Below are 13,105 nucleotides of genomic sequence, written 5' to 3' on the forward strand. Positions count from 1 at the left end.
CTTTTAATTTGGGAACGAACAGAAAGCAAACAGCTTTCTGTCCTTGATGTATGTTTTTATTGTTGCGTACGCCCTGCGGTGAGAGCATAAAACAAGGGAGCATTTCAAGCAGGCAACATTCATTGAAATCGTTTCAGCTTGTCCAGCTCAGTGAAACAATAAATCTATTTAATAAATCTATTGTTCACTTCAGTGTTTTTGTTTTGGATGGGGTGAGAGTCTGGGGACAAAAAGCTTTGAATAGACAGGAATTGTCACTCTAAAAATGGGCTGAAGTGTTATGTGAACACATACTGAATGTTCTTGCAAATAGAGATGATAATTAAGAGGCACAGACTTGGACATATTACAGGCCTGCACAATTAACTGAAAAATACAATAAAATAGATTAGCCTATACGCTTCCCACCCCCAACAAATCAGATTTGCATTAACAGTAAAGCTTTTGTATTGTAATTGTATATATTCATAAATAGGAATGAACATAAACAGAAATTAAAATATATACACTCACCGTTTACTTTATTAGGTATACTTGTTCAATTACACAAATTGCTAATCAGCCAATCACATGGCAGCAATTCAATGCATTTAGGCATCTAGATGTGGTGATTACGACTTTCTTAAGTTTGAAACGAGCATCAGGATGGGGAAGAAAGGGGATTTATATGACTTTGAAAGTGGAATGGTTGTTGGTGCAAGACGGGCTGGTCTGAGTATTTCAAAAACTGCTGACTTACTGGGATTTTCACACACAACCATCTGTAGGGTTTACAGAGAATGGTCCGAAAAAGAGAAAATATCCTGTGAGCTGCAGATGTGTGGACGAAAATGCCTTGTTGATGTCAGAGGTCAGAGGAGAATGGTCAGACTGGTTAGAGATGATAGAAAAGCAACAGTATCTCAAATAACCACTCATTACAACCAAGGTATGCACAATACATTTGCTGAATGCACAACATGTCAAACCCTGAAGCAGATGGGCTACAGCAGCAGAAGACCACACCGGGTGCCGCTCCTGTCAGCTAAGAACAGGAAACGGAGGCTTTAATTTGCACAGTCTCACCAACCTGGTCTGATGAGTCTCAATTTCTGCTGTGACATTCAGATGGTAGGGTCAGAATTTGGCGTAAAGAACATGAAAGTATGGATCCATCCTGCCTGGTCTCAATGGTTCAGGCTGGTGGTGGTTTAATGTGTGGGGGATATTTTCTTGGCACACTTTGGGCTATCATTTAAATGCCACGGCCTACCTGAGTATTGTTGCTGACCATGTCCATCCCTTTATAACTACAGTGTACCCATCTTCTGATGGCTACTTCCAGCAGGATAATGCACCGTGTCACAAAGCTCAACGTAGGTATTTATTTAAGTAGGTATTTAAAGGCTGAAATGTGCAGTTTATCATTTTAGAATTACATTCATATTTATTGTTATTGTGAAAATCTTAATATAATCTCTAAATAATGCTTTTTTACAGTCATTTTAATATGTTACCATAAACATTGCCATAACCCCACTCAATATGGTATTCATTTTATTTGTGAAGGAGTTCTGGCATGAAACTCTAGATGGCACAGTCCGATAGGTCTAACTCAATCTTACCTAATGACATCATCACAACGTTACAGCTGATTGGTTCTCTCCTGTATTGGTAGCAAATGAGCTTGCTGCTCAGCATTCAAATATATGTCCAGGGCTTACAGTAGCAATTGCAGCTTGCTTCGTAAATCCTCCACCTTTCCCAGCCCCACCTGATAGATCTGCTATAAGGTTATTCATGTATGCTACAGTACATGGGGGTTAATTCATGTATGTTATATTTGCAGCAGCAATATTTCTTAAATGCTCACAGCAGCATGTTGTGGATATATTGGCAATAGCAAGTTGCACTTGCTCTGCCACAGCAGCAGTAGCAGCAGCAGCATAGCAGATCTATTGTGCCAAGACCAAATACATTAACAGTATCATGTACATTACTTCACCAAAAGTCTCAATTTGCTCTCAATTCAATCTAATTGCTTATTTTGTTTGAACTTATTTGTTCTTCATCTTTTTTCAATGTTTCAGTGTGTGTGTGGTCTTTTTGGAAATTTGAGCGGCTGGTTGGGAATGTGGCCATCCATGAGTCTATCTCCGGAGAGCACCCAGGGAGACATGATAATTATTTCTGGAGCTCCTATTTATACTACAAGATCCTGAATGAAGGGGAGCTGGTAAAGAGCACCAGTGTCCCGAATGGAGAGGTTTTCAGTGCGGGAGGGTACGGGGTTGATTTTTAAAGAGAAGACAGTGTAGACTAACTTCTGCTGTTAAGTTCCTACACAATACACTTGACCAATGTTACAAGACTTTTTCTTATTTTTCTCCTTCATTGTCAAAAAGTTTGTGTGTGTGTGTGTAACCATGGTATTATTTGATGTACGGTAAATTATATCGTACATAAATATGGTATTTATGTATTTCTTTTTTTTTTTTTTTTTTTTTTTTGAAAATGGTATCAGATGTGTATTCTGAAGTAAACTAATTTACCATGTAAATAGCATGTATATATAATGTAGTCCTATAGTTTTATCATCTGATAAGATCATAGTTCTTGTTTTATATATAAGGGTTTATATATATATTTATTTTGTGTGTTTGATCCATGGTTGTAAAACATTGCATTCTGTTTTTCACTAACATAAGTTCTTCTTTGCTACTGCAGGCTCATTTGAAAGCCTACTGCTTCCTCTCTGTGAATGTGTTCTGCTTCAGTCCCCTGCGGGGGGACTTCCTAATCGCTCGCTTTTTGTGATGACAGATTTGGTCAGTGGTCTGCACATTGCTGTAAATGAACACTTATTCATAAGAAATTAATAATTAATAAATAATTGTCTTGTTAGTTTGACATCAGCTTTTAAAATTACGGTAGATACACATTTCTTGTTTTCTTGTATCTTATTTTTCCTTTGTTTCCAATGGCTGTCATTATTTTGTCAATTTGCTTTGATTTTTACTATTTTATTTAAAATATAACATCAATTTCATATAAGGCACATACAGTGAGGGTTAAAACTCAACTTGAAAAAAATGGTTTCTATTTTTGCATTTATTTTTCCATTAAAAAAAATTTATCAGCACAACAACTGATGAACATTTATTTAATTGAACAGACTTTCCTTTTGTCCCCCATTTGCTTTAATGACAGCAGCACTCAAGCTGACGTGAACAAAGCTTGACGATCATTTTTTCCAGCAGGATTTGAGAATGTTTTAAAGAGCCTCTTGTGAATTTCTCCAGCTTTAAATGAGATTAGCAGTTCCAGATTTCAGTGTGAATCTTTGAACCTCACTCTATGTTCTTTAGTCTTCATTATTCATACACTCAACATTTGAATGCCAGCTACTGTACTTGTGCACACCATTTTTAAAAAGCACATTTTATTATAAATTCACAATGCCTTCCTATCATGTTTTACAATGTATGACACTTTGTTTCCATAGGGACACTGATGAATGAGTGTTGATTTCCGAGTCTCCTGATAATGTAGTTACTTACACGTTTCCTATTTTCATTTTCCTTTTTTTTTTTTTTTATCCCACAGAGACTAAAGCTTTTTCTAGCGGAGCAGAGCGGAGCAACATTGCACTTCCTCATACATCATGTGTGTCAACACTCAAATCTACTGCATTGAAAATTGCCCCACAAATCAGCAAGCAATAAAGGAAACAGAGTGTTGAAAAAACGAATTTTTACAATTACGAGCAGCTGTTTGTGGATCTGCATATTGAGCACATAACAAGTTAAGTTTGAATTGCTAATAGAGAAAAGAAAAAGCAAAGCTACAGTTTAAAAGCTCAGATAAATCTAAACTGACTGTGGAAGCTGTTTTAAATATGTACGTTAACTTTAGCGTAGGTTATCCGGTCGCGTGTCTGGGCTGGTGACTATACAATGGATTTGTAATTTCTGTGTAAATTCCAAGAATCCAAGACTCCTCCCCAAATGTCCCACTGCCCTATATCTTGAGGTCATCGCGATGCATTTTTCAGTCAAAACTCATTTTACAAAGCAGGATTTTCTCAGATTGTGTCTTTTGTAATTCGCACTGCGGATTGTCATTCGCGTGAATGAGATTTCAGGCATTTGCCTGCGATTTTGCAAAACCTGACAGCGAGTGAAAATCGGGGCCAAAATATAGCAGTGTGAACTCGACATAAGCTACAGCCTCAAAGCAAGTACCACACCCCTCTTAGCTGGTTCAGTTCCGTGCTCTCCAGGACCAGAGTTGCCTATCACTGGTGTAGAGGACTATGAGTTTTTGTCTATATAGATAATTTTGCCCTTCATGACAACTGTGGGTGATTATATATATATATATATATATATATATATATATATATATATATATATATATATATATATATATTAGGGGTGTAACAATACGCGTATTCGTATTGAACCGTTCGGTACGAGGCTTTCGGTTCAGTATGCGGTACACATTATGTACCGAACGGTTCGTTGGACTAATTAATTATATTTGAAAAAAAAAAGAAAGTGAAATATAATGATATGCGTTCAACAAGGTAGCCCAATAACCCAAACGATTTAACAGGCAATGTCCCTGACACCCCCTAAGAAGAAAAAAACACCAACTTGTTTATGTTAGGCTACTCAGTCAGGCGCTCGCTCACTCAGTACACGCTGAGTGAGCGAGCAGTTCATGCACGGTACGCTGTGGCCAATGCGTTTAACAGACCAGAAATAGAAGATCCTCCAATAACCAACAGGTCTGGTGTTTGGGTGCACTTTGGATTCCCTGTAAGCCATGGTGATGGCAAGAGAGTGGTGGATAAAAAAACAACGGTATGTCGCATCTACATGACATTAGGGTACACCAGCGAAAAAAAAAAAAAAAAAAAAAAAAAACACCAGTGGGAATACTTAAAACATGTCAACTCATTTACGCCGACATCACCTTAGTGTGTCAGTATCTGGGAAAAGACGAAAAATAGGGGCCGTTCACATATCGCGCTTAAAAACGCGTGGAAAACGCTAGGTGCGTCTTTCTCCTCATTTCCAAAGCGCTCGGGCAGAAGCGCCCCTGAGGCGTCTGCCTTTGCTAAGCAACCATGACGTGCTCTCTCCATGAAGACGCGGAAATTTCAGCAAAGGATAAATGGATTTGCAGCTCTAAAAATCGCTTATAGTAGGCTAGCTCTGCTACTAAATTTATTTCAAAATTGCAATCCATTTACAACTATGATCAGCTTGGCTGAGCTTTCAACATTGTTACGGGAAAGGATGTATCTGATTGGTTAGTTCTTGTCACATGACCCGTGGTGCGCTTGCGGCATTCTGAAAAGTTGAGATGTTTTTAATTTTTGCTGTATCTAAAACGTACCGAACCGTACCGTACCGAACCGTGACATCAGTGTATCGTATCGAACCGAACTGTGAATTTTGTGAACCGTTACACCGTTACATATCTATATAACTCATCCATTTAAATTATATTAAGCCTTAAAGTTCTGCATAATTAAAGGCGTGGTCATTTGATTGACAATTGTATTGCCGCTGTTTTCACCACTGTTGAGCTACAGTATAGCTTTTTTTTTCTTTTTTTCTTTTTTTAATAAGGTAAAAAATACAATTTATAAATAAATGAAAATAAATTATATTAACATAAAAGCTTATTCAAAATATATATTTTTTAATTATAATATAAATATTACTGAAATCAAATTGCTGTAATCAGATCATTGACTGATTTGGGAACAAATCATTCAGACTTATCCAATAGGCAAACTCACATCCAGGTCTGGCTCTGTTATGATCTGGAACGTCCCCTCACAGTCTAACCAAATCCCACTCTACATTGTCTTCTCATCAGATATTCTGTTTCACTCAGAATGGCATCAAACTATAGATATAAAATGGGTCACAAACAATGTTTCTCTATAAGGTGTGTTTAATTCAGAACATTATATTTAATATTTATTGAACTATGTAATGCAATATCACAAAGTCTGTTACAGTCCGGTCCGACACTACATACCGTGAAGATAAGCTCTGGTATTTTTATGCTCATAACACAAATCACAAATTCTTTTTGCTCTTCTCTGTCTAGTCTGAGAGTCAGGACAGAGTAAATTCTACAGACAGCTGAATTTCGGAACTTGGGGGGGGGGGGTTAAGCTGGATATATTCCCAGTGCGGTGAAGTCTCTGGATCTGGTCATAGTTGAGCTGTCACTCTGGATTTAGACTGACTGATGTGCACAAGGTTCTCAACACAGCGAGTGATCTTGCGTATGTTGCAGGGGCCGTGAAGGTGCCAGGTATTTATTGCTTTAATATGGCTGGCAGTGAGGTGTCAACAAACACTGGGCATTTACACTCCGCGAACACTCTCGCACCAGGCCAGAGAGAGAGAGATGGGGAGGTGGAAGAACACAAGGCTGAGGTGATGCTGCTGGATGAAAGGGCAAGATATATAAATCTGGGGTTTACGCTTGTGTGCAGTAGGGATTCTTTCTGCCTTTTTTCTTGTTTTCATTGCTCTGTCTCCCTCCGCTTTTGTGTATTCATACATAGAGTCTGAATATTGCAGCAGAAGACAACGGGAAGCAGCCTCCTGTTGATTTGGGGTTATTGAGTTAAGTTCTGATGTTTGACAGTAGCTTCATCACTACTGCTTTAATGTGCCCACAGGACAGGTGCCAAGTGGGTCCACTTCTAGTCTTGTCCTGAGGCAGTTGAGATCAGAGTTAATTGTTTAAACTGTAAAAAACGAAGCAATGTAACTCTAGATCAGAATTCTTCCTCTTTGACTTTTGTTTGACACACTCTCCTCTTCTTTTTTTAAACGGGATGAAATATTTAGTAGTGCAGGCTTCACAGTTTTGTTGTAAATCATCCAGTAATCTCCACACACTCCTGCAGCACAATACCGCAGCTCTGTGGCTTGATTTCTGAGCAGCTCTTTTTAATTAGGTGACATATTTAAGCACCCCTCCCCCTGGTTTCATATCCATGTCTTCCAACACCGCTTTTCTCTTGCTACCCTTCAAAAATGCGCTGCGCTCTTTTCCTGAGGTTCCTGTGAGGAGAATCAACACCCCTAATGAGTTTCATCAGTGTAATTGATGCTGTAGGGTTGCTTTTACAACCATATAGACCACTTAGATCCCCAAGGTTCGCAGTCTAAGATCTATCTGGGTCTGAAACCACTTCAAGCACGCACAGTACCATCTAATCTGTGAAACTGCACACACTGGGCATGAGTGTAGGAGAAAATGTTAACTTATAGGCAAGTATTTATAAGTATGCACAGACAGTTGGATCTTTATTTTATTGAATTCGTTATTATTTATTTATTTTTGGTTTGGTTATAAGGTAATGTACAATTTAATGTTATATATATATATATATATATATATATATATATATATATATATATATATATATATATATATATATATATATATATATATATAAAATTGATAAACAGTGTCAAGGTACAGAAACCAAATAATAGCACTGGATAGTCTTCAATGTAAAAATGAAATATACAATCAAACCTACATTTATTCAGACACCTTCAACATTTCTCACATTATTACAGTTTTGCTATATATATCAAAAATTATATCTGGTGTCTGAATAATTTTTGGTTTGACTGTTAAAACTTCAAAGAAATTCAGTCAAGAGCAGTGAGTGATTTTCATTTTCATTTTCTTGGATTAACATTACATCAACCAGTAGCTAAATTAGGCGCGGTCACTTTAAGAGACCATGAACGCATCCAATATAATACACATCCCATTTTTTCCTTCATCTGTTTACTTTCACTTAAGAAATAACTGATTGTTTTTTCGAGCATAATTTCCAAGGTGGATATTTTGACATATTTTGTATGTATTTGTCGGCACAAGAGCATGTTCAAGTGTTTTGAGACGCCTTTCTCTTCTGAGCAGAAGAGTGCTCAGTTCAGTGTCGCTGTCCATGATACTCAGCTCTCTCTCTCTCTCTCTCTCTCTCTCTCTCTCTCTCTCTCTCTCTCTCTCTCTCTCTCTCTCTCTCGTGCACACCGAACACCAGTAAGCTACTCCGTTCAGATTTTCCGCGTCTTGTGTTTGGATGCTTTTAATGTTTAAGGCGTAAAAACATGTGAAAAAGATAAGCTTTCGTGACTATGCGCAGCAGCCTGTCAACTGTCCTGAGCATCTTTTTAGGCTGGCCTCAGCGAGTCAGTTATATAAAATATCAAGGTGAAAGTCATCATAGCTTGCTTAGTATAGACCCAGCTCCCAACCCAACTATGAGAATAGATTAACGGCGATATTTTTTTTTTTTTTTTATCGCCCGATAAGAGTCTCGCGTTAACGCAGACCTTTAATGCCGATAACTGCCCACCACTTATATATATATAACATTTGTGCACAGTCATTCAAAATCTGGGTTCAGTAATTTGTTTATGTTTTTGAAAATTTTAATGCTTACAAAAGTACAATGAAAAGTGAAAAATGTTAAATGTTCTAACAATAAAAATGTTCCTTTTATAAATGTAATATACATTTATAAAAGGAAATGATGAAAAGCACCCAAAACAGCTTTAATGAGACATCTTTTATATTACCTTCAAATATATTGTCCTAAAATCATCTTCTAAAAAGTGGCAGAAGTTGAAAAACAATATTTAAATATGGAAATAATCATCTATATTTAAAATGTAAATTAAGTCGCTTTAACTACAAAGAATCATATTCCTTTTATTAGTTATGTTACTCTATAAACAGCCCTAATTGTTATGTAGGCAGAACTTGGTAAGACTTTAGGGTTTTGAATGTGTCCCTCTCTGAAGGTAACTAATATATATCATGCTTCATTTCAAGTGGGTGGTGTTTTCGATGCCCTTCAGTTTGACTGCATCTCTTCTTTATTTGATCCCTGTGTGGCCATCCCTTTCCCTTTTTTTTAGAAATGAAAAAAATACTTTTTTTCCATTCCTTCATCCTCATGGAAAATTTTTCTCTGTTGGCTCCTGCATCACTTCCTCAGCCATCGCTGTGGCGACACCACCCCCCACCAACAGCAGCAGATGTAGCCCCAGCACTTTTCTGGGGCTTGTGCTGAGCCGGGAAAATGGCACTGAAACCGATGGAGCAACATCACCCATCAGAAATACCCTCAAAATAACATACACAGCAATGTCTGTTTTGTTTGTTTGTTTGTTTGTTTGTTTGTTTGATCTTTGATGGACTCATAGAATTGTTTTACAGTTTCCAGCTGAGCGTATTGTTCTGCTGCTCAATCTTTTCCTGAGGCCAGATCACAGATTGTTGATGCAGTGTGTCCACAATCTCACCTTTGAGATGTTATGGAGAAATTTAGAATACAACACTGGCCCTCAACCGGTTTTGCTCCAGGAACCAGATGTCGAAACCAACACAGTACCAAAATTTTTTATGAAACATAAGTGAACAAAAATGTCCTTAAAATCAATTGACAGTTGATAGTTTTGGTTTTCTAAATGTGTCTTGAGTTTCAATGGTTTCATGCTCTTGGCAGCCAGTAATTCGCTACAGAAAAGAGGGTGTGCTTGACGCAAACCATGTTTATCCTTGCTGTGATCTATTTTTAATACTGTCTGGTTTGTATTTTTGTACCTTGTGTAGTTGTATTCATGGATTTCAAGGATGAGGGCATGTCAACACAACCTGTCCATTTTGGCATCTGCTTGGTTTGGCTGCTTCTAACTCTCAGATCAATTTGTGCCAAAATACTGTAGGGTTTCATTGGACATGCAGCCCTTGACGTCAACAACAAATCATATGGTTAGCATTTTCTACTGCCTTTTAAAATGCGATAGGTTTTCTTTTCATATGATTAGGCTGGTTAGCATGGCCTTGCTAGCCCCTGCTGGAAGTTACCATAACTGTACCATCTGACAAGAGCATCATTTTTCATTGATAGTCATTCAAATTGCCATGTATTTTCTTCCAAGCAACAAATATTTGATCATATTATGGTAGATGCTTTACCATGCTTTTTTTTTTTTTTTTTTTTTTTTTTTTTGAGGCTCTTAAAAGCATGAAATAGATTTATATTTCTCACTGTCTGCTGTTTTTGACATCGTAAATTAGTGGCAAACGAAGGTCTTAATGCTCTTATATGGTGCCTTCAGTCAATCCATGTTGTACTGGGGAAATTGATGGCCCATGAACAAAGATGCCACATTCTTATTTTGTAAAAAAAAAAAAAAAAAAAAAAAACTACATGACGGAAAGTTTTTATTGCTGCTGAGCATCACCAGATTAGGTAATATTTGAGCAAATCAGCAAAATCAAGATTCAGAGCTGTGTTATATGGTCAGTTGCGTTTTATGATTTACACTGAGCATAGTTTTTTTCCCTGCTTTCAATGACTTTTTCATAACAAACCAGTGGGCTGTTTTTGGGTCACAACCCACCAGTTGAGAACCACTGCAATAAAACATGTAAAAAAAAAAAGTCTGCCAACAGCCAGAGCACAAAATACCACGGATCTTACAAAACGAGCTGTACAAACCGATAACACGGTGATAGACGGCACATCGTGAGCTGACAAATGAGAATGGAGGTTGCGATAGGATATCTGAAATGTGAGCAAGGCAGCTGTGAAGCTGTGAAATGCTGGAGCGTGGCTGTTAAAGATTGCGTGTAGTGTGGGAGACCGATTGTGGGCAGTGGATAGGCTTTTTCAGCACAATAATACAGGGATTTGTCGGGAGCAATGGTGATCATAAGAAAATGTGGCATGTTTTGTGTGTGTGCTTCTGCTTGCGTATGTTTGCTCATGTCAAGTGCTTATCTGTGGATAGGATTTGATTACCAGACAGTTTGAGTCACAGTTCTGAGTCATTAGTTTCATTTGCCAGTCCTTCCATAAGAGCTCGGAGAACATGCAGTAAAACAGCCCACTTCTCTCTCGGTCTCTCTCTGTTCCCAGCTCTCGTTTCTCTCTCCCCCATCCTCAGTTTCTCAGGCGCTCTTGATGCTCTCACACTAGCAAACACCTCAACGAGCCATTCCCTAATGTTCCCCAATGTTCCTACATGTTCCTGAGTGTTAATGCACATTGATTAACAAAACTAGCAATCCATGTGGCATGGTACGAGCAGAGATGGGCAGTATTTTAATTAAATGTATTAAAAATGTGTACTAAATAACTTTAGAGTATTTTTTTATTTGTATTTTTTAACTAAATACTTTGAGAGACAGTATTTTGTATCTGAAATATTTAAAATACAAAATCAAGTATATAATTTTATTCTAAGATTATACAATATCTTACTTCACCTGTGTTATTGTGCTACACAACTACAGCCTGAGATGCAAGTGAATCATATGACATCCTGTTGGATCCATAGGTGGAGTCTTAAAGGGTTAATTTACAAAATACAAAAAAAAAAAAAAAAAAAAAATGTGTGGTGAACAAAGGCCTCCTGTAGCAAATCTGTAGAGTTTCTGTAAGAACAATATCCATATTTAAAGTGTTATAATCACTTTAATCTAGCTTGTGCTCACTGTTGTAAAGGAAGCAAAGTTTCCTTACTTTAGCAAAAGAAAACCAGTTTCCTCTTGGCACTTATGCATGTGCCACTTCTGATCGGCGTATGCACAAATCTGACCTCATATTTCATTTCCCCGGAACTGCTTTGTTTACAACTGTATTTTTGTAGCACAAGTTAGATAAAAGTGATTATTAAACTTCTCAAGGAGTGATGCAGTGCAACACCCCCTGAGTGGCATCAAACAACTTGAAAGATCAAAGACAATTTTTAAAATAATTCCAACTGGATTCATCTGAAAGAAGAAGTCGTATACAACTAGGATCACTTCAGGGTGAGTAATTAATGGCTTAATTTTCAGGTGAACTAACCCTTTAAACCACTACAGTTACATGGAGTAGCCTACTTTAGCCTACTTTTCCTTTCCAACCATTCTGAGCTTTGAATGTGTAGGTTGCTGCCTATAAGGATAGAAAGCTCTCAGATTTCATTAAAAAAATCTTCATTATATATTCGGAAGAGGAGCAAAGGTCTTATGGGTAAGAAACACATGAGGGTGTGTAATTAATGACAATTTCCATTTTTTGTGTGAACTAAAATTTAAAACAATAAAAGACGAATGGTATGTATTAAAAAATATATTCCACTGTATTAAAATATATACTATCAGATATTGCTCACTGAATATTATTACAGGACAGAAGAAAAATCTGTGCTGCTCTAATGCTTTCTAGCTGACAAGTGAAGTTAGCTACTTGTTTCTATGGACACAATTATTTTTTAAGGGGGATTTATGAAATAATTTTCAAGTATTAATTGCTTTTTATTGTGTTATTATGTGTGAACAGCATGTAGCGGAACTTTAAAAATTAGAGCCTGCATATATTTGACCTCTATTCTACACAGCTGGTTCCATTCTCATTAAAACGGTCTGTTGAGTTCCTGGCTCTATGAAGCCCCTCCTTCAGAAATACGCAATCGGGCACGGATTGGTTAGTGTGTTGTGATTTGCTAAACATCACTCCCCCATACCATTGAACTTTGAGCATTGTATAACTTTGCAAAAGTTGTTTATGCTCTAACAGCAACATTACACACTAATTAAAGTTAGTAAAAAAAAAATAATAATAATTATCACAATAAACCACCCCTTAGAGCTAGTCAAATAATACTAGTAGATACATTCTTACAAAATCAGTTCAAATCAGACTGATGTCAACTAACAGGTGGATGAGAATACCTGAGGTGTGCTCAGAAAGATTTTACAGTGCAGGTGTGCAGTTTGATGAACTGTCTTAAATGGCCAGATCTCTGGCCTATAACATCTCTGATCCTATTTCAGTACAATTATGCATGTTAGCTTTATTTTTGGAGGCAAAGTGTGTAATTTCTGTCCATCTAGCTGCACCTAATGGAATTAAAAATGCATTAAAAATTCCTGTTTTCAAACAGGTATCCAGAACACTCCCCCTCTGCCAATTGTTGACCAAATTATTATTAATTATTATTATTATTATTATATTAATTTGTTATACATGCAGCCCTGGTTACATCAGCAGAACAGCAAAATC

The sequence above is a fragment of the Carassius gibelio genome, chromosome A14 (genome assembly GCF_023724105.1).
Source record: "Carassius gibelio isolate Cgi1373 ecotype wild population from Czech Republic chromosome A14, carGib1.2-hapl.c, whole genome shotgun sequence".
Taxonomy (NCBI): domain Eukaryota; kingdom Metazoa; phylum Chordata; class Actinopteri; order Cypriniformes; family Cyprinidae; genus Carassius; species Carassius gibelio.